Source organism: Pinus tabuliformis, chromosome J (genome assembly GCF_031772625.1).
Source record: "Pinus tabuliformis cultivar Carrire ecotype Pingquan chromosome J, CPIR1, whole genome shotgun sequence".
Taxonomy (NCBI): Eukaryota; Viridiplantae; Streptophyta; class Pinopsida; order Pinales; family Pinaceae; genus Pinus; species Pinus tabuliformis.
In genome coordinates this window covers 38,893,694-38,915,209 of record NC_142295.1, presented here as the reverse complement: position 1 = coordinate 38,915,209, position 21,516 = coordinate 38,893,694, and the positions used below count along the sequence as shown (strand labels likewise).

The 21,516-nt window shown below is 36.8% G+C and overlaps 1 pseudogene; it reads left to right on the top strand.

Annotated features, from left to right (window-relative positions):
- The first annotated feature begins 14,302 nt into the window (after window positions 1-14,302).
- Window positions 14,303-15,486, top strand: LOC149225352 (putative eukaryotic translation initiation factor 5-2; annotated as a pseudogene).
- The last annotated feature ends 6,030 nt before the right edge of the window (window positions 15,487-21,516 follow it).

Sequence of the window (21,516 nt, the reverse complement as noted above, 5' to 3'; positions counted from 1 at the left end):
GATCTCCTGTAAATCTTGATCCTCTATACCACTTTCACTTTGAGTCATTTCCTAGTCTTTTTCTACTTCCATGGTACTCAAAGGGTCCGTCATGTGTTCATTCTGTTCCTGAGTGTACTCCATGCTGGTCTCTTTTTCTTTCCCCCTTGCTATCTGATTCTCTGTACTCTCTTTATCCCCTCCCTCAGCTTCTTCTTCTGCTAATATCTCAAAACTGTTGTAACTTTTTGTTTTATCATTCACACTAGGGTTCTTTTATGTCTTCCTTCCTCCTCCTTTTCCTTTTCCTCCTACTTTGGTGAAACCTGTCTGGTCTTTTCCTTTGATGGTATTTAGGTTTTCCTCCCTTCGATTGAGAGGACATTCTTTGGATAGATGCCCATGCTCATGACATTTGTGACATCTGAACGGGATATGTTCATAGTCAACTGCTTGAACCCATTCCTCATCATAGACTTCTAGAATGACCGCATCTGGGAGGGCTCCTAATAGGTCCATCTCCACACATATACAGGCATAGGATGTATATTTTCCTCTTAGAGTTGCCTCTGAAATTTTTGAGAAATGACCTAATTTATTGCCTATAGCTTTTAAAGACTCTGGCATCCAGTAATCAAAAGGTAAGGAGTATAGTCGAATCCATACCGGTACCAAAGTGAAGGTTTCTCTCTCTGGCAGAAAGTTCATCGTCCATGGTCTCATATAGAGTCCAGCAGTTGCAAAGAAGTATGGCCCTCCTTCAAAGATTCTGTTCCTGTCTTCCATGTTCGTAAAAACCACAGTGAAAAAACCTTTGAATCCAAGATGAATATTTAACTCCCCCTTTGGTTTCCAGTTGTATTTTATCTAGATGTACAACGCTTTCTTAGATGGCCAGATTCCCATAAATTTACATATGATGGCATAGTTAGCCATGTGATCCCTGTGCGCTTGTAGAGCTGGATAGTTCAGAATAACTCGAGGTTTAGTTATGGTCTTGGGTTTACAGGGCCCCATCTTACCTCTGTCCTCTGACCCTTGACCTTTATCTTCCTCTTTCTCCTCTCGACAGTCTTCTTCATGGGCCCCTTGATCGACATTCGTTTTGTTGTCTTCTGCCTTATGAGTTTCTGTGTCTTTTGTCTTGACCTCCAAGGGTTGTGGAGGTTTGTTATTTTTCCCTCCTCTTCCTCTGTTTGCTACCATATAATTGTAGGAGGGAGTGGAGCTCCCTCCTCCCTGTGACTCCATGGATGCTTGGTACTCTTTGCTGCTTGTTTCGTTAAACGCTAGAACCAGAGCTGTCGCCGCCTCCATAAACGTTTTTTCATCCCATCTATAAATTTAATTAATAAGGAGATAAAAACTTAATATTTACAATATGACAAGATTTTTATTCATGAATATTTACCATGGATATTATTAACTTCTAAGTAGGTTTTTTTACAGTACCGTGGGCCAATACCCATAAGAGAAAGATAGAGGGGGAGGAGGGAAGAAAATTATAATACTACCGGCTACTACCATGGTTTATCAATACCATGGGTCATCTGGACTTTTGATTATTATGTTATGGATCTAAGCTTTTAATTGTTACAATACCATGGACCGATACCATGGCTTATCAATACCACATGCCCAAAAACAATAACTTATTTCAAAATAAAAATATTTTACAAATATTTTATTTTAATTTAAGTTTATAACATTGTTTAATTAAATCTAAGAGAAAAAAGGTTATAATTACTTCTGAGGCATATCTAAACCCTGCATCCTCACGACTACTAACAATATTTTCATATAGATTAAATGGAGGTCTTAATAAATTAAAATATGAGAATATTTTTATATATACATATGTGAAATTTATATAATATAAATAATATTATAAAGAACTAGGATAGATGCATCTTAACCAAGGATCCAAGCGAAGTGATCAAGAAAAGTGATTAACAATGATAGAGGAAAGATAGTGGGTGATTCTTTTAATATTTTTATTATTGTATTTTCTGTAACATGATTGATCCAAAATATAGGTTTAATATTCTACAACCAATTATGTTTTTTTATTAATTTAAATACTTTCTTAAATACAATACAATGGGATCATATTTAAGAAAGAGGAAAAGATATGGATATGGAAAGAGAAATGTTAGAGAGAGAGAGAAGGACTTGAGAGGTTTAATCCCTCCCTCTCTCTCTCTTCCCCTTCTCTCTCTCTCTAACATTTCTCTCTCCATATCCATATCTCTTCCTCCCTCCCTGATGCCTCTCTCTTCTTACCTCTCCCCCCATCTATATCTCTATCTCCCCTTGTCTCTCCTTCTTAGTCCCAAAACATACACACTCTCTCTCAGTGTAAGCACATAAAAATTATTCAAACATAAATACAATACTTGAATTTTCATCCTAAAAAAATTTCTGCTTACTTGAATTTATAATTGCGTACATTCTTATTATTCCAATTTTTACTTTGCATTCAAATGCGGTAATAGAAAATAACTATCATTGAAAATTATTTGGGGTTTAACACTCCATAACTCACAATGATTGACTTTGGAGAAAACTACTATTAATATTAGAGAGCAACAAAGACAAGGTATGTTGTTTACTACAGTAGATCGAGTTAAATATTTGAATAGTCTATGATTCCAACTACTCTTTTCATATGATCGATATGAGAAAATGGAAAAAAATAGTTTCAGATTGATTGAAATGAAGATTCTTTGTAATTGACTATAATCTTAGTATCCACACTTTCTATCTATCAAAATAGTTACATTGACACTTTGCACTCAAAATTTGTATTTCATCATTTTTCATCATTCACGTTACTAACAACCTCTCTCATCTCAACAAACTCAAGTAAATAAGAAAATTTAAATTAAATTGATCAAATTAACCTTAGAAATATTTAGCATATTTAAAATTATCAAAATAATTAGATCAAAAATTTTTGTATGACCGTACATGACTGAAACCAGCCTCGATCCATCTTAACTCCGGATCTATCAAACGCCAATAGGGATCAAATCTCTCGAGGTTCAAACCTTTCCTCAAGTTTTGCACTCAAAAAATAGGTTTGCACCTCGAGAGGTTTGATCCCTCTCGGCACTTGATAGATCCGTTGTTAAGATGGATTTAGGCTGGTATAATTACAAGGTTTTAGTAGATGGTGATATTATTAAAAGAGTAGGGTGATTGAAATTTTTAATTATTTTATGTATATTGATAAATACAAATATATTAGACAAAAGTGTTTTTATAATTATTTATTTTTAAATGGGTTTAGGGTTTAGACAATGGGATTTAAAAAAGAAATAAACAAGGTATGTGTAAGATTTTTATCCTTGTCCATACTTTTTTCTCAAATGGAACATAAATCATAAATATATAAAAAAAATAAAAAATAAAAAATAAAATAAAATAAAATAAAAAGATAAAATTAAAAAATTAAAAAAAATAAAAAATAAAAAAATTGGTAAATATGTAAAGCAATCATATTTAGAGGATGAAACACATTAAAATGATGTTTGTTTGTTTGCTTTTTAAACTCTCTTTTAAATTTGGGTCTACTCAAAAGTATGCAGAGTGGGTACTTGTTGATTATGGAATTTAATTCTATATCCAATGGTTGTTTACACTTCACATTTGAGTAAGCCTATAAGGAGATAAGTCAAAGATACAATATATTTTTTGTTGTTGTTGTTCAATTTACAGTTCTTATTTGATTGTTTTAACTATTATTTGATTATTTTTCTTATGAGAGCCATATTAGACCTCAAATTTCCCATAATTTTTTTCATGATTAATTAAAAGACTTTTTTATCAAGCAACATTGTCGCTAAGTTTATTTGTAATTTTAGGTTTTTTTTTTAATGATGTAATTCACAAGTTATTTTATTTCTATTTTTAAAACATTTTGCATGGTTTATCAAATTTCTCTAACTTCAGGTTTTTCTTGGGTGATGTGAATTCACTAGCTATTTGATTTCCATTTTAAAACATTTACATATTTCATCAAATGTTACTCTATTTTATTCGTGATAAGGTACTTTTCGAATGATGTGAATTTAAGAATTATTTGATTTTTGTTTCTAAACATCTGTGAGGCTCCATCCTATGGTCCTCTAACAAAACTAAATTTCTCTAATTTAAATACAATAAAACAGGAAATAACTTATTTCTAAGTAAACATTTAATCGATGATAATTTACCATTAAAATTTATTTCCCACAATTAAATAAGTAAGCATTTCATTTCAATAAATTACATGAGTAATCTATAAAAAGAGGAATACCTGTTCCAATAGTCTAGTTGAGATGCCCCTGAGCTGCTAATCCTGCTAGGATTCTCCTCTTGACTACTGACTAGATTTACCTCCCAGCCAACTAGGAAGTATTTCCTAGCCCAGGAAACCTCCATAGGTTCCCTAGCCCTCCGATCCCAAGTCCAACCAGATGTAATGTGTCCAATGTTAAACAAATACTCTCCTTCTCTCTTTTCTCTTTTCTCCACCTTCCTCTCCAAACAAAATTATCCAAAACCACAACCCAAACCAAAACCAAAACCAAGACCAAGGATCCCCCTCTCCTCCCATCATCCTTCCCCTTTTATGCCCCCTTCTCTTCTCCACCTCAACCACCTATCATTAATGTCATAACTACCCCCTCATCCTTACATTTGACTTATCTTCTCCCAAGTAAATTTGAGAGGACATTTTGGGGATGAGATATGAATATATAATTTGGTAATTAATTGGAGAGGACCATGTCTTCTCCCAAGTAAATTTGAGAGGACATTTTGGGGATGAGATATGAATATATAATTTGGTAATTAATTGGAGAGGACCATGTCTTCTCCCAAGTAAATTTGAGAGGACATTTTGGGGATGAGATATGAATATATAATTTGGAATAAATGGAAGGAGACCATATCCTATCAAAATTTAAATTTGAGGAGGTAAGTTGGGAATTGAATAATAACAAAATTTATATTAGTAATAAATTTACAGTTTCACCAATGTAGGTATGTACCAATATTTCTTGATAATTATAAGTCAATATTTTAAGGTAATTTAAACAATAGTAAAATTTGCATGATAAGATTAAGTAGGGCATTACATACACTCCTCCTTCAAAAAATTTGTCCCAAAGTTAGAGTGTACAAAATACAAGGAGTTCAAAGCAATTTGGCAATAAGGCATAACAAAATAGAGAGAGAGAGTTATAATAGTAAAATTTGATAAGTCAGACAATGAAATCACATCCCATCAAGAGTCTCCAAGTGATCTATATCCTCCTATCCTTCTTGACCTACTTCCATTCCCACCCTATCCATCCTTTGCTGCTATATACGGTGGCATCGGCTATACTAATCTAACCACTGATAAAACCAATATGGCAGAAGTGTCGACTATATCGACCTAACTTCCCCAGCAGGCAACTGGAAATCGTCATCACACGTCTACGGGAGCATGTCCACCACTGCCCTCCCACGATTCCAGGTTTGGAGGTTACACAGTGGGAAATACCTCCACCCCTCCTCACAACTAGGGTCAACACCCTAATATAGACCACACTACAACGCTGGTTGGATACTTGTCATTGAAGAATCAAGTCAGGTAGTCTTGTCATCTGTCATTCACATTTTACCCATGTCATAAAAGTGCATATCCAGTAGATACAAGTTGTAATAGAACAATGTACATTATACCTTTCCTCATCAGATGTCTCAACCTTCCCCCAATGGAAGAGTAGATCTTGGCTATCATATAGTTCTTTCCAATCTTCAGGTTAGCTCTCATTCATGCATTTATATAACAACAAGATATATATAGATAAGTGATCTTAAACATCATGTTATTAATTCTAGTATCCACATGTCAATCTTGCAGTTCATACTGGAAATAAATAATAATTTCACTAAGTCATTCATTAAATAAATCATATCCACTTGAGCCATACATGAAACAACAATAATTCTGATAAGTCATGCACTAGATAATTCATCACCAAGTAAGTCATACATTAGGCCATACATCAAAAATTTCCATCATCAATACCAAATCCATCTAATGATTCATATAAGTAGTTTCACATGTCCAACTAAATGCATCAATATTACATAGCATTCATAAATAAATAACATGGAACTGTAAAATAGAGCCTCAACATAGGTAGCTATCTAAGTCAAAATGGGCATCACAGATGCTCGAAAAGTGAGGGGTAGTCATGACGTATAGTCTCTGCATCCTCCCAGGTAGCAGATCCTGGGCTATACTTGTCCCACTAGACCTTAACCTGATCCACCATGCGATGTCTGAGCTGTCAAACTCTACGGTCCAATATGCGTAATGGTTTGACCACTATGGTTCCCATGTCCAAGACCTGCAATTCCCTCCAATCCAGTTTTTGAGATTCATCAGAAACATAATGTTGTAAAATAGATACATGAAAAAAATCATGAGTTTTATGAAAATGGGGTGGCAGTATAAGACAATAGGCAACTGGTCCAATCTTCTCCTTGATCCTAAAAGGGCCTACGAACTGAGGTGACAACTTCGTCCCTTTCCCAAACCTAATGGTTCTTTTGTTGGGTCGGATACAAATAAAAACTTGGTCCCCTACTTCATAACTGCGAGCAATCCTATGTGAATCAGCATAACTCTTCTGTCTACCTTGAGCTTCCTTTAACCTTTGTTGAATCTATTTTACTTGTTCCTCCATTTCTTTAACTAATTCTGGCCCAACTATTACTCGGTCCTCCAACCTTTCCCAACTCTACGGCGTCCTAAATGGCCTTCCATATAGATCTTGATAAGGAGGCATCCAGATTGAATTGTGGTAACTGTTATTATAGGAAAACTCTACCAATGGTAAGTACCTTTCCCACTGAGTCTGATTATCCAGGACGTACATCCTAAGCATGTCTTCCATAACCTGATTTACTCTTTCAGTTTAGCCATTTGTTTCTAGATGATATGCAGTGATCAGGTTCAACTGAGTCCCTAGTGCTGACTGCAAACTTGTCCAAAACCTAGATGTAAATCGAGAGTCTCTATCAGAAATGATCTTTGTGGGTAACCCGTGTAGTCGAATAACTTCACTTATAAAACTCGTGCCACATCAGTAACACTATAAGTGTCTCTTACTGGAATGAAATGGACACTTTTGTTCAATTTATCAACTATAACCAATATAGCATTGTGCCTATGTGACGTGAGTGGCAAACCAAAAACAAAATCCATGGTGATTACCTCCCATTTAGACATAGGGATGTCATGTGGTTGTAGGAGTCCTGTTGGATGGTGATGATCAGTCTTCACTCATTGACATTCAAGACATTTGGTGACAAACTAGACTATGTCGTGCTTTATGCCTGCCCAAAAGAAGAGTTTCTTCATGTTCGCGTACATCTTCTTTACTCCAGGATATGCAAAATAGAGTGCTCTATGTGACTCTTCAAGTATGGTCCTTCTTATTCCCCCTTCCTTAGGTATGTACATTCTCCCTTGAAATCTCAATAGTCCATCTGGTTCAAGGACATATCCCTCAAACTTTGGTTCTATTTGCTTCCCACTCTGGAGTGCTGAGATAACCTTTAGATACCAAATATCTTCAAAGAGTTTCTCCAACATAAGTTCCCTCAAATTTACCTTTAAGGCTACTAGGGAGACAGTTCGTGGCCTCCTTCTTAGTGCATCAGCCACCACATTCTCCTTTCCCTTAATGTATGAGATCTCAAAATCATACTCACTCATGAATTCGCTCCACCGCCTTTGTCTAGCATTCAAATCCCTTTGAGTGAAGAGATGCTTTAGGCTTTGATGATATGTTCTTAACTCAAATCTCTTCCCAATGAGGTAGTGTCTCCACAGTTTCAAAGCTAACATCACTGCTACTAACTCTAAGTCATGGGTAGCATACAACTCTTCATGTTTCTTCAATTTTCTAGATGCGTAAGCTATTACTCTGCCTTCTTGCATCAATACTGCTCCCAATCCTTGCTTCGAAGCATCGGTGCAGACAGTGAAGTCTTTCTCCATGTCCGGGACTCGAAGGATCGGTGCACTAGTTAGTAACCTCTTTAGTTCTGTGAATGCAGTGTCACATTCATATGCCCATTCATACTTGACCCCCTTTCGCTGTAATGTGGTGATGGGTTTTTCAATCCTTGAAAACCCTTCCACAAACCTGTGATAATACCCTACTAGCTGCATAAAACTATGCACCTCATGAGCATTTTTCGGTACTAGCCAATCCATTATGGCCTTCACCTTTTCCGGGTCAACTAAAATCCCTTCTCCTGAAATGATGTGCCCAAGGTAATGAACTTTTTTCTGAAAGAAGGAACATTTTAACAATTTTCCATACAATTTATTTTCCCTTAAGCAAGTCAATACAACCATTAGGTGATTTTCATGCTCCTTTTCATTCTTGTAATACACAAGAATGTCGTCCAGAAATACTTGCACAAATTGGTCCAAATACTTCCTGAACACACAATTCATGAGGCTCATGAATACTATTGGTGCATTGGTCAAACCAAATGGAACAAATACAAACTCATAGTTCCCAAACCGAGTTTGAAATGCATGTTTTGAGATATCCTCTTCCTTAATCCTCAATTGGTGGTATCCAGATCGTAGATCGATCTTTGAGAAAACCGATGCTCCCTTCATTTGATCAAATAGGTCATCTATTCGAGGTATCGGGTACCTATTCTTTATTGTGGCTCTATTCAAGTCCCTATAATCTATGCATAACCATAAGGAACCATCCTTCTTCTTGACAAAAATCACTGGTGCACCCTAAGGTGAAATACTAGGTCTGATAAATCCCAAGTCTAAGAGCTCTTTTAACTGCATCTGCAACTCACAAAGTTCTAGAGTTATCATCCTATAGGGTGTCTTAGATATTGGTTCTACACCAGGTTTTAGGTCAATTGTGAAATCAATCTCCCTTATAGGAGGTAATCCAGGCAATTCCTTAGGAAAAACATCCTTGAATTCTGAAAAAATGGGTGTTGATCTAGGGAGGGTCCTTTCTTATCACTTACAACCTCGACCACATATAGCTTGCAACCTTGTTGGAGACAACATTTTACCTTCATCATGGATATGAATCGTAGCGACACTCCTCTCTTGATTCCAAAAATCTCAATTGGCCTACCTTCATCATCTAAACAAATCACCTTCTTCTTGAAATAGTCTACCAAAGCTCGATGAGCTTCTAGCTAGTCCATTCCAACAACTACATCATACGTCCCCAATGTTGTGATGTATGCCTTCAACTTAGTCACACACACCCCTAGGTTTACCTGACATTGGTCAACACTAGGTCCTACTACTTGTTTTATCCCAGAAGCCATCTCAACTTGCTTAAAGTCATCGTGCTCATAGGCTTTCAACCCACATTTTTCTAATGCAATTGGGGAAATGAAACTATCTGTAGCACCTGAATCAAACAAAAATTTAACTTTTACTTTGTTTATCATACCTAAGGTTTCTACCATGGCAGACTAGTTTTCAACTTTTTGGTTATCAACTGCTGCATAGATTCAGTGGTGGCTACTTGCTCCCCCCATTGGTGTTTTTCCTTCTCTATGGTTGTGACTAGTTTGTAACTCAGGATAGTCATGCTGGTAATGAGGTCCCCCACATCCCCAACAAGTGACGCGTGGTATACCATGAACCGAATGTTGTGGGGTTATTTGGAAAGAGTTCCTTCCCTTGGGACCTCTGCCCCTACTTGTTGCTCCTCACGTATGACCTTGATTTGCACGCACCCTTGAAGCTGCGGGTGAAGCTGTGCTAGTAACCATTGAAATCCCCACTGTCGGTGCTTTGGGTACAACCCTGTTTCCATATGGTGGTGGCCTCAAACTTCCTCCCCTAGGGAAGGTACGAGGGGCCTTCCCCATAAACCTTGGTTGGCATGGAAAAATGGTTTTGTTTCCCCCTTTAAGTCTATGTGTTCTTCCACATAATGATCATGTTCCATAACTTCTGCAACAGAGGATGGTTTCCACATCCGCACCATTGCCCTAATCTTAGGGTTCAATCCATATATGAAACGATCTGCTTGGCACTGGTCAATATCCATGTAGAATACATACTTGACCAATTCCATGAATCTAATTTCATATTCTTCTACCATATGATTTCCCTGTACCAAGGCATGGAAGGATCCTACCTGTTGTTCTTCATAATATGCTGGTAGGTATTTTTTCTTGAATCTCTCCTCGAATAACTCCCAAGTAACTGTGTCTGGAGTGAGGTGTAGTTGATGCTCTAAGTTACCCCACCAATTCAGAGCACTATCTCTGAGTTGGAATATTGCTATTTTAGCTTTTGAATTGGAATTATAATCCCTTAGTGTGAAGCACCTTCTCATTCCTTCTAACCAGGCTTCTGCACGTTCACTGGCACGACCTCTTGCAAACTCCAGGAGCTTAATCTTTTGGAGCTCCCTAGTAATGTCCTCAATTGGAGGTCCTCTATCAGAGTCTCTTGATCCCTCGAGATTTCCTAACCCTAATGGAGGGTGCTCCACTTCCACTTCATTTGTTTGGTGCCCTTTTAAAGTCTCATTAATTGCTTCTAGGGAACGCAAGATGAGAGTCAACTCCGGTGAAGGTAATGGGTTATTTGTAGGAGGTCCTTGTGATGACTCTCCTTGACCTTGATTTCTTCGTGTCCTCACCATTTTGAATTGTTCAAATATCTGTATGATATGCAAGACTCATTAATCCATCTTAGGACTTGTCCCTCTTAGCTGACTCACATACATGTGTATAACGATAGTCATAAGTTTTTCTTTTACTATGCTCGTAAACAAGAATTATTAGTACTGAGAATATTCCCAAGGATCTACGTAACTTACAAATTTTCTCTTGAGACTCGCTAGGGTACTGGTGCAATGTACTTGTAAGTCACACTCTAACACAAATTGTTTTCTTTAGTACCATAGCTATAATTTAATATTAAGCTAATTAATAACTTGGTTTAATATATTCAAATAATTAAGTTAAATACTAATGTGAATAATACCCTTTTTAGTCATGTCTTCCTTCTATGGCCATTAGTTGTTCCTTCCCACCCTTTATATTATGTTTTTAAAATCCTTTATGTCCATTTTATGAATCTTGGGACCTCCTATAGGACATATAAACAATTGGTCTCACCTCTTGAAGAGGTAGTGTCCTTGAAGCAAGGTTCCTAAGAAATTATCCATGAATGCATACATACATATATATATATATATATATATATATATATATATATATATATATATATATATATATATATATATATATATATATATATATATATATATATATATATACACACCTATTTGCAATAATTATATTAAAGAAGAAATATTACATTGCCAAAATAAAGGTGACTTCTTACTAGCTTCATAGACAAAATATAAAATATTGTGGGATGAAAGAATGCCATTTTGTGATATTAGTAGAATAGAGAATGAAAATTAATATCACTTATATACTTGCAAAACACATAAATCTCAATTTCAAAATGTATTTAACATATAATTTTCATAACTTCTTAACTCATTGAAACTAATGGAATTGAGAGAAGCTTTTAGGTCAATATTTGTGACTTAATTTCAATAGTTTTTTTTTTTTTGGGTACATAAGAGATGTTGTGAGGTTGCAAGATTGAGCCATATCTTGAATGAGTGGCGTAGCTTTGGTATTCACAAAATGAGTTTAATCCATGCCTAGAGCAATGTGTTTCATACCCAAACATTGTCAGACATGTTTTCAATCTTCAAGGATCGAAGTTTTCAAAGACTCAGAAACACAGAAGGCAGTTTTGGCTCAACTAGATGTGAAACTAAAGACAAATAACAATGAAGACCAAAAGAGGCCTACACAGATTCAAAGATTCCAAGGGATGGCTAGTTGAAGACTCATTTAGAAATTTGGTGGTGGCTTGAGTTATTTTATTCCTCAGCAAATGACTTGTGTCTGTAACACTTCTATTCTTATGATGGGCACTATAACCTCTCTGTTTATATAGATATGGATGCCTATGTATTAAAATAGTAGCGTTGGGGACTTTGTGAAGGGAAAGTGTTCCAGTGCTGAATGTCCTACTAGATTTCGTGTTGAAGCAAGACGAAAAAAGGAAGAAGGCAGTTCATATAAGCCAAGAGTTGATGGATACCTTGAATACATATTATATTGGTGATGTTATGGCCCTGATGACCACAGGAAGGGTGGAACTTCTCGGCCTAGCAGAAAGTGTATTAAACCATCAAAGAAAAAAATGTTGGACGACTACATACAAAGAGAGGTTGTAGCTTTGTATTTATAAATCTATTTGTATGCAATTAGTGTTAGCATTTTTTTTAATGTTATTATTATTTTTTTCACTTTATTGGCAAAAATGCTAACTGAAATGACTGATGCATCATCCAAAATAGCCGAAATGCTAGCTGAAGCAGCCGATACAATATTTCAAAAATCTAAAACACCAAAACATTTCTCCTATGTTTTAGAGACGTTTCTTACAAGGAAACATAACATTTCCGTATTGTGGAAAAATGTTTCCAGCATCTTAGGGTGCAGTTTCCAGTAACATAGCCTGGAATATGCTAGTTACTCAAAATTCAAGTGGAGAATCGGTTTGAAACTGTTCAAGAGGTGTGAAGCCAACTGTTAAGGCATGGACACCAATGACTGCAGTCAATTGTCAAAATGGGAGTAGTAAGGAAGCCTGAAAATATTTTGGTAAATGCAATTGGTTGGCGTGAACCCTAATGTTATGGCCATTGCTAGTTTATGCCTTCATGTGAATCACTAACCAGTTCGTTAAAGGGAAATGGAGTTCACACATATGTCACCGTGAGAAATATATGGCCTGTGTTGATAAATGGCTAAAAGAAATACACAGAGTATGATAAAAGAAGTTCTAAATATCAAATATTGTCAATTTGATAATGTAGAAATGCATGATTGTCTACTATAATGTAGGTTGCCCAGATTTTTGACTCTACATTGAAACTTGTTATGTTGATTGCTCTCTCTGCAGCACAGGTATCTCTAAGTTCTGCATCTTTTGCTAAATTCTGATTGTCTAAATTTTTTCTTACTGTCTAAATTTGTCACATATCTTTTATCTGTTAGAAAATTATATATTACATAGCAATGGAACACGTAAAATATCGTAGAAATATAAACACAGAAAATGCATAAAACAAGAGAGACATAGATATACGTGATTCACCCAGTTTGGGCTACGTCCATGGAGAAACAGCCAGTCCTTCCTTTTATATTATCTAGCAAACTGAAGAGATACAACCTACAGCAGATCCGCTGTAATTCCCTCTTCGCTATCAATCTCCTCTCTCCTTCACTCAAAATACGAATATACATAGACGTAATAAAATTCCCTTAGATATACTGAGGGGTTGCCTTCTAGGGAAAAAAACACTAACTTAAACATAACTTCTACCGCCAGATCTCCGCCTAATGAACGGCCCAGATTTTACATCTATTTTTAGCTTCGGGGGCGCTACCCCCGATCACCCGCCGGTGGGGGGGGGGCTCCCAAAGGTCACAGCCGCCCCCCCTTGGACCCCCCCTGCAGCAAATATTTTACGGGTGGTGTTGCGCCCCATGACGAACTAGGGTCCAATGCGGCAATACCTTTGAATACAGAAGATAATCAGGCTCCACACCCAACATTATCTTCATCCAACTTGCATCCGTTATTGCCCACATGTGAAATCTATAAATAAATTCTTATGAAATTGTCTGTGATCCCTTTTGTCGTATTTTAATGTTATGATTTTTTATATTATCATTTGTGATTTATATGGAATTGTACTGTCAGGTTTTTATAATTCATGGATAATCTTTTTCAGCACTTGTATGGTCCAGATTTCAAGTTAAGTCCTATCGGTTGTCAATCGCATTCAAAGTGGAGGACATACAGGTTGAATATTATTTTATGTTTGAAGTTGTTTGTTCATATTTGGGGCTGATTGGGATGCTTGGAGAATATTGTCCTACATCAAAGAAAAGAATAAACTACTTCATCTTTGTAGCAAAATTTTTTGGTTGTATGCAGCCAAAGCCAAGTCAAAAGTCGAGGTTGATTTGGGTTTGCAGTTGGATGCACCCATTTTTCCACGTGCAAGGTGGAGTGTTAAAGCATCATAGAGAAAGTCCCTTTTCCCGACAGGCATTTGGTGGCCTTTTTCATACTCTAGTATCTAACTCTTGATAGAAACGATTCTTCAAAATCCAAATTCACTCTTGCCTTCAACTTAATCACTGATTATAAAATATGGCTCTTATAAATATTGGCGAGGGCAACAAAGATGATGCCTTTTATAGGCATAAGATGCCTAAGCTGATTACAAAATTTTGAGGGACGAGGTAATGGCATAAAGACAAATCTTGTCAATATGGTAGATGTGGCTAAAGCTCTTGCCAGACCCCCTTCATATACAACAAAGTATTTCGACTGTGAACTGGGTGCGCAATCAAAGTTCGATGAAAAATCTGGGACTGCTCTTGTCAATGGTGTTCATGATAGTGCTAAACTTGTAGCTTTGTTGGAGATTTTTATCAAGAAGTATGTGCAGTGCTATGGATGTGGCAATCCTGAGACAGAGATCCTTATTTCAAAAACACAAATGATTTCACTAAAGTGTGTTGCATGTGGATATGTTTCGGATGTTGATATGAGGGACAAGCTTACTATGTTTATTTTGAAGAATCTGCTAGAGCAGAAGAAGGGAGGCAAAGATAAGAAGGCCATGAGAAGAGCAGAAAAGGAATGTTTGAAAGCAGGAGAGGCTATTGATGAAGAAGCTAAAAAAATCCAAGAAAAAGGGCCACGAGGTTGCATCCAAGGTTGCTAAGAAGAAAACTAGTTCTGACGAAGACTGTCCTCCTCTCAGAAGCCATGCTGATGAAAACGAGGAGCCGGACGAGAATGATGATGTGCAATGGGCTACTGATAATTCTATTGAAGTTGCACAGTAGCGTATCATAGAGCAGTTGATAGCTGCTACAAGTGAAATGGTCGTGTTGGACAACTAGGAAGAACAAAAGTCTAAGTCACCAAAGAATCCTTTAGGCAAGAATGAAAAGGTTGAGCTTGATAAGAAATCTCAAGCTGAAAATGGTGATGGGGTGTCTGAGAAGCCCGTCAAGAATGAAAAGGGTGAACTTGATAACAAAACTCAAGCTGAAAATGGTGATGAGATATTTGAGAAGCCCATTCAATAGGATATTGAGGAGGAGACTGTTTTGACCAAATTGAACACATTGAGCATTCATGGTGAGCTTCTCCTTGCTTTCAAGGAGCGCTTGAAGATTGGAGATTCTCTGAAACAATTACAATCCTACATACAATCTTCAAATGGTTCTCCACAGGAAATCATGAATGCCTATTTTGAAGCTCTTTTCGAGGGCGTTGGAAGAGGATTTTCAAAAGAGGCAATGGAGAAAAAAAATCATTAAATTAGTCTTAAACGGAATCGGTTCCACATAATTTTATAAAAAAAATAGCGAATATTTGTGTCTAGTGGGTCTTGGGTCCAGATTTTGAACCCGCTTTGATACCACATGTGAGGCTCCATCCTAGGGTCCTCTAACAAAACTAAATTTCTCTAATTTAAATAAAATAAAATGGGAAATAACTTATTTCTAACTAAACATTTAATCAATGATAATTTACCATTAAAATTTATTTCCCACAATTAAATAAGTAATCATTTCATTTCAATCACTTACATGAGTAATCTGTAAACAGAGAAATACCTGTTCCAATAGCCTAGTTGAGATGCCCATGAGATCCTGATCCTGTTGGGATGATCCTTTTGACTACTGACTAGATTTACCACCCAGCCAACTAGGAAGTATTTCCTAGCCCAGGAAACCTCCACAGGTTCCCTAGCCCTCCGAGTCCAAGTCCAACCAGATGTAGTGTGTTCAATGTTAAACAAATACTCTCCTTCTCTCCCTTCTCTTTTCTCCACCTTCCTCTCAAAACAAAATCCTCCAAAACCACAACCCAAACCAAAACCAAAACCAAGACCAAGGATCCCCCTCTCCTCCCATCATCCTTCCCCTTTTATGCCCCCTTCTCTTCTCCACCTCAACCACCTATCATTAATGTCATAACTACCCCTCATCCTTACATTTGACTTATCTTCTCCCAAGTAAATTTTAGAGGACATTTTGGGGATGAGATATGAATATATAATTTGGTAATTAATTGGAGAGGATCATGTCTTCTCCCAAGTAAATTTGAGAGGACATTTTGGGGATGAGATATGAATATATAATTTGGTAATTAATTGGAGAGGACCATGTCTTCTCGCAAGTAAATTTGGGAGGAAATTTTGGGGATGGGATATATAATTTGGTAATTAATTGGAGAGGACCATGTCTTATCCCAAGTAAATTGAGAGGACATTTTGGGGATGAGATATGAATATATAATTTGGTAATTAATTGGAGAGGACCATGTCTTCTCCCAAGTAAATTTGAGAGGACATTTTGGGGATGAGATATGAATATATAGTTTGGAATAAATGGAAGGAGACCATATCCTTTCAAAATTTAAATTTGAGGAGGTAAGTTGGGAATTGAATAATAACAAAATTTATATCAGTAATAAATTTACAGTTTCACTAATGTAGGTATGTACCAATGTTTCTTGATAATTATAAGTCAATATTTTAAGGTAATTTAAACACTGGTAAAATTTTCATGATAAGATTAAGTAGGGAATTACAACATATTACATAAATATTCTTATAGCTAAGTTGTATTATTTTTTCAATATTACTCTTTCAAATATATTTTAATCATATATATTTTTTTGTGAATTTAAATTGCATTACATTAAAATTTCTTTATATATCAAAAAAAATATCTTGTAATATCTAGTTTCAATCTACCTCAAGGGGAGCTAGATTTGTTGACCATGGATAAGAGTTCAGATAATACAAAATGATAACAATTGACACTTAGAAACTTTTGACAACTACCATAAATTGGACTATACAAAGTAAAATTAACTATCAACTGGTGAAGCATGACATTAAGAGTCAGGTGACGTAACTAGGGCCTCAAGTCTTGAGCACTTGTTCTAGCTGGTGTAGGGGCTTTCAGTTCACATTGTAGATGACTTTTAGGGTGAGAAAGCTAAACATCTAAACAAATAGGACAAGAGTGTTGAGAATGTTGCACCCGCTTGATTTCATCTAGAGAAGAAATTATATCATTGTGATCTTCATGTTGGTCCTTTTAAAGGACCCTTCCCGTGAGTTTCTTCATCTGCTAGTGAAGGGTAATGGAGTTTAGGTATTGGCTCTCTCTTCCCATAGCGTGTCTAGGATAAGGAACCCAATTGGATACCTCAACTTCAATTTTTGAATCAAGGTGAGCTTGTTAGTCACTAATGGTCAAGGCTTCAATCTCGCATATTTCTTCTTGAATTTTAGGGAGGAGTAGTAGAGTGGAAAATAGCCATGGTGTATTGGGCTTGGGTGAATAGACAACCCAAACGACCCTTGCCCCGAGACCCCCGGTGACAACGCATTCGTTGTTGGGGGATACGACACCGAAAAAACAATATCCAGGATAGAGTTTGCACCCACAACTCCTAGAAACCTGACGCAGGGTTACCCCTGCGCATACCCACAGTATGCATGTATACCTATGCATAAATCATTTTCCTAGGAATTGACCCTCACTTAAGTCAAATCTACAAGTCATAAATGATTAAGGCCCAATACAACAGTTCCTTTTGGTCGGAACTCAATCACCCCACTTTAAACCCTCTATCGGGACATTATAACCCTTCGTTCAACCCTTTTATTACAGCCTTCCTCAATCTTTCTTATCGAGACTATTAAAACCTTTCTAAACCTTAGTTAAGCCTTTAATTAGTCCATCGCCGCATATATATAACCATTCCCTTTTAAAACTTTGGTTAATATATGATCCTCACATAAATACTCTATTGGCACATATTTCCGCTTTAAACTATTTCCAAAGGAAAATCACGCAAATCATACCTTTCTCCACTTGGGTATGGTCTTGGCACATTCAACGAGAACCACCTTTATCGCTATCGGCTATCGGCTCCCCCACGGGTCCTCATCGGTCCTTCCTTTCCGATATGTGATTATCGGAATATAATATATTGGCTCTTTATCATTAAAACCCCGCCATTCATATTTATCGGGAAATATAAGAATACGAGAATACAAAGGAAACTATGGAAATCCCGCTCCGAATGCGGTTAGCGGATTTCAAATATTATGTATTCACCACTATAGGTCCATCGGGTCCGGCTCTCCAAGCCTTTCCGTTGCGCCACTCCAATCTCCACTTCCTCCAATTTGCGATGGCCGATTTAATCATGATCATCGATCAGGATCGCGATCCGACAGTCGATGATTAATTGCCTAATCGCAATCGCTGGACCATTGCGCTTAACTCTTCCATTTAAAAACTCTGACCCGATATGGTTTACGGACCCGATGGGTTCTCAATGTTACATTTGATGGGTTTTCAGGTCCGGCTATAGATCGCATGTCGCAATCGCATTCCACCCTGTGGAATATGCGATGTGATCCTGACTGACTCACTCCGCCGATTCAATCTTGTGATTTACTCTGGGTCGTCGATCTTCAAGATCCGACGGCTACTGAGTATCAATTCTACACTCTCCGCTATTCTGTTTTCTGGTGATTACGTTGTTTCTTCAGCGTTTCTGTGGGTTTCGCTTCCTTCAAAGGTTTGGTCTCTCAGTATTATTAACCGTGAACTCCCTCCTGAGCTTTGGCTTTGATCATTCTAATGGATTTAACAATCCATTATGATCCTCCTCGTCACGTCCTCCTCTGTGTAATCCACCTCGACTCTGCCTCCTTGCGCTTACTGCGCTTGCCTGCATAAATATATATGTACGCTTTCCAAATACATTCAACTCACCATTCAACGCTCAATCACATGCTTATACAGGATTTTAATTAATCTCTGTATCTATATAATTACAACAATGGATTACAAATTGAGATCTCTATCTCTATGGCCTGATTTTCAATATCAGTGGCCTCTTTTTCTTAATCTACCCGTAGGCTTACAACACTCCAATTTGCTATCTATTTTCCTATTCAACCTCTCCAACCTTTGTTCATGCCTTTTAGGCTTACATTTATACAAATGGGTTCTAAAACCAATTTCTGGTTTAGATCCCTAAATCTCTCAACAAAATCCTAAAATCCCTCTCTCATCCCTAAGGATTCTCTCAAATCCACAAAATCATGAACTGACTCCTAATATAGGATTTTCAATCAATTTTCAATCCTCTCATCGCTCAACTATCCTAAATCTCTCACGTTCTCCTACATTCGAGAACATTTACAATAAAGCCTCACAATATTCAATTAATATCTATTCTCATTAAAATCACTCAAAACATTAAATAATTACATAAATCCGATACTTGGGAAACCAACTTCCTTGAAACATAAGACCCCCTATGTCTACTAGAATGCATTGATAATGTTGAGCTGGATGCTCCTGCGTCAGACTCCCCATGTAAGAAAATTTATGACCACCTGGTCATAAGTCTGGATAATTGTTTCCTCCTAGATCCCAGACTTTATTTTGTAATCTGTCCTTGCTTGTCAATCGCTCTATTTCTGTTGTTATCTGTTGTTGTTCTCCAGGTCTCCATACTTTATGTTGTAATGCTCCACTTACCTTGCTTTCGTAGTCTGCTACTGTCTTTCTCTTGTTGTCACTCCTTTTCTTTCTTGCTGTTGTCTTCCTCTAGGACATTTTCATCATTAACCTCCTTATCAGCTCAATTTCTCTGTCCAATATATCCTCTGTCTGCTGATTGTTTTTATCTCTTGATTGCTGAACTCTCATTCTTGCTTGTTCTTCACTTGTTCTGATCGCTTCCTTTTCACCCTTACTGTTGTTTTGCACCTTTTCTGTTGCTGCTACATTGTCTTTTAGAACAATTTCTTGCCTCTGTTTTCTACATCTGTCAACTTCTTCTTGATTATTATTGATGAAAACTGTTCTGTCAAAACCTTGGGGATTGGAAAAGAAGAGACCAAATAGAAGAAAAGCCTAGATAACCCCAGAATGACACAAAGGTTTGTTGTGACTACTAAAAGAAAATAACTGATAAGGGAAAGCAGATAAAAGGCTCTTGACAGGGTCCAATAATCACTGGGGGTCAACAACATTGAATCCACTGCTCACCTTCGTTGAAGTCAAAAAATTGTAGGTCAACTCCCACCAAATAAACATAGAAATAGTGAAGGAATTGGAAAAACCAAAGGAGTTAGAAATATAGATAATTACCTAATGTTGGTTGACTAGGCAAACCAAAGCCTATGTAGTTGTGAGAGCTAGTAGCTTATTGTCGCATCTTGCTCTTGCAGTGGTAATCTCCTTGGTTGTTGTCAGCACCCCAAGAATTGCATCCAATATATACCTTCAGTTCTTCCCCTTGTCATTAAATAACGACTAGTGTGTGGCATAGGGGAAACACTCAATGAACCTCTCACATATCACGTGTGTTTATGGCATATTAAATAATACCCTTAATTTGACTACATATTGGAAAATACATCTAAAAAGGACATTATTTAACCCCCTATCAATACAAACCCAATACACCTTCCAAATTTAAAAAATCCCTACTTTCACTAGATATTGTAGGTATCCATTTTTTCATTAACATTTTTTATACCCTTTTATATTTTTTCATTAACTTTGAGCTCTATTTTTTACACCCACCAATATTAAAAAAAAACTACTCCCTATATACCTTAAAATAAATTATTTCATTTTTTCCTCAATATATATCCCCCAATATGAAGACATGTGGTATGGTATTGCTCCCCTAATGAATCCCCCATGGTGTGTGGGCTAAAGAGCCTCAATCCCAAAATCTGGGTCGCAAAAAACCAATGCATGTCAATCCATGGCCTTAGAAAAAAGTTGTTGCCCTGATATGAACTTAAACATGAACAGAACAAATTACAAATATGATCATAAATACAAAGATGTAGCAGAAAAACACTTCATTTCATTAATAGAGAAATATTAAACTTTGATTACAAATAGAATGGAAATAAGATAGCTCGAGCGATGGTAGATTATCTCTGAGAAGAGATGTGACTGCTACATGTCTCTTAACTGTGTTACAATGAAGCTGAAGGACCTATTTATTATTGAAAAACATGAAAAACCCTAAACAACAAAAACCCTAACCCCAGGAGATGTAACACCGAGAGTTTGTGGGCCCGGTTGGGGTTAGTTAGGCAGCGAACTTCTCGAGGTCGTACCTTGGTGATATTATCTTCATTTGGTGCATACGATACCTTGTTGGAAAGGTCTATCTGAGTTCTATAGGTTTCATCGTAGGCCCTTGCCAATGGCCATGGGCCTGCAGCGGACCTCAAAAGAACATCGTTTAGGGGGTAAAAATTGCTCTGGAAGTTTAGGGCC